Below are 2,030 nucleotides of genomic sequence, written 5' to 3' on the forward strand. Positions count from 1 at the left end.
ATTTCAGTTCGACTCTGGCTCTGCTGGTTCGATGAAACATGTTTAATGCTGTTTCAGTACGACCCTGGCTCAGCTAGTTTGATATGAGATGTTTAATGTTGTTTCAGTACGACCCCGAAGGATTTGGTGAGATCCCCTGGGACGACTTCCTCGTGGCATTAGAAACCCCCGAGTTCCAGGAACAAGTTGATTCTGGCAGAAGGGAAGTATTGGCGGCAAAAGCTGAGGAGCACGAAACTCCCGCCATCACTTTTGAGGACTTCGTCAGTGTGGTAAGTAGGGAACTTTTAAAAATTACAAAATAATTTCTTAAACCTAATATTGATGAGTCACTGGTAGAACCGAGTTTTGAATAGCGTTGTACTCTCTCTAACAAAAATAAGAATAGACAACTTTCCATCACTGTTCCCATTTATTTCTTCCGTCATGCGCTTAATTTCCGAAAGAGAGCGCGAACTTATGACATTTGACAAAAACTGTGGGCCGAGTTATTCCACTTAACTGTGTTTAGTATTTCTAAATCTTTTCATAAAAATTACTGCAAAACGGACAAAATAACTCCAGATCGTTTCACTAAAAAAAAAAAATAGGTTTTTACGCTCGATTTCGAAGTGGGAAAGAAAATTAATCTGGATCTCAGATTTTGACAAAAAGAAATTGAAGACGCATGTGACTTCAAGAAACAAAACAAAACCTTTGCCAAAGAAATAACTCGTGCTTACGAGTCGCTGAAAGCATATAAATACTCTGAGGAAGGATACGTGTACCAGAAAATATGCAGAGGGGGTAATAAATAATATATCTGAGAATTAGTTTGTTCGGACGGAGGTGATTTCATATATGTCGCAGCAAACATACAATACATTTGTTTGCCTTGACCCCAATGAAAATACGATGGGTAGAGTATGTGAATGTGTTGCCGGTACGCAGCCCAGGAATTACACTACTTTTATATTATATATTGATATTTATCGGCTCATTATTATGTTAAGGGTAATTTATTGATCAAGATATTTTATAAATAGTCACCACGGTTTACCAGTAGTGTAGAGTTAGACCTGCTTGTAATGTTAATGAAGTAATTATGTATTTTCTTTTTAAATTAAGAAATATTCACACCCCATATGCTCCCCCCCCCAGTGGCACTGCGGTATGTCTGCGGACTTACAACGCTAGAATCCGGGTTTCGATACCCGTGGTGGCCAGAGCCCATTGTGTAGCTTTGTGCTTAATTATAAACAAACAAACAAACAAACCCCCACATGAGTTCGAGAGTTTACGTCTGTACATCTGAGAAGCGCCATCTTTTATCATGATCTGTACTAAAGAGGTTTACCAGGATAGAACACAATGATTTAGAACTTTAAATGTAGATGCATTTAATGTATCTAACTCGATGCTCGTATCGCTTGACCATCGGCTACTGTGGGCTAATAATTGTCAATGTTCGAAATTTGGCTAAATTTAAGAAGTAAAATAAAGGAAAGAACCCAAAATTTGTTTATTTAAAGTTAAGCACAAAGCTACACAATGGGCTATCTGTACTCTGCCCACCAAGGGTATTTAAATCCGGTTTCTAGCGGTGTAAGTCCGTAGACATACCGCTGTGCCACTAGGCAGCGAACCTAAAATCCCTTTATTTTAATTTTACTTTAAAAAATTAGAGGTCGCTCTGATAGCAGTACCAGAACGTTGCTGTAGTGGATATTATCAAATCATAGTGATACTTGAACAGCCAATAAATGTAAGAGATGAAAACAAAACCAAAACTTTATCTAGGTATCTAGATTACAAACATATACAAAATAAATTCAATTTCGATGACGAGGAACCCACTTTGAGACTAATAATGGTTGGAGACGGCTTGAGTGGGTAACGAAGAAAAACTTTAATATAAGTTTAACATAACAGCAAATGTACAACGTTTCGACAAGGTATAATTTTTCTATTTTATAATATATATAATATATTATTATAATATTATTTTATGTAAAGTTATTACCATGCCATGTGTTTGAACACATACACAT

The 2,030-nt window shown here is 36.7% G+C and overlaps 1 long non-coding RNA gene across 1 annotated transcript in view; it reads left to right on the plus strand.

The window, feature by feature from the left end:
- The window catches only part of LOC111087908, a 12,515-nt gene extending 12,285 nt beyond the window's left edge, over window positions 1-230 (plus strand). Inside the window, exon 3 of the long non-coding RNA XR_002612532.1 lies at window positions 108-230. This is a non-coding gene — a long non-coding RNA (uncharacterized LOC111087908). The remainder of the gene's footprint in view (window positions 1-107) is intronic.
- The last annotated feature ends 1,800 nt before the right edge of the window (window positions 231-2,030 follow it).

The sequence above is a fragment of the Limulus polyphemus genome, unplaced genomic scaffold (assembly GCF_000517525.1).
Source record: "Limulus polyphemus unplaced genomic scaffold, Limulus_polyphemus-2.1.2 Scaffold2828, whole genome shotgun sequence".
NCBI classification, from domain to species: Eukaryota; Metazoa; Arthropoda; class Merostomata; order Xiphosura; family Limulidae; genus Limulus; species Limulus polyphemus.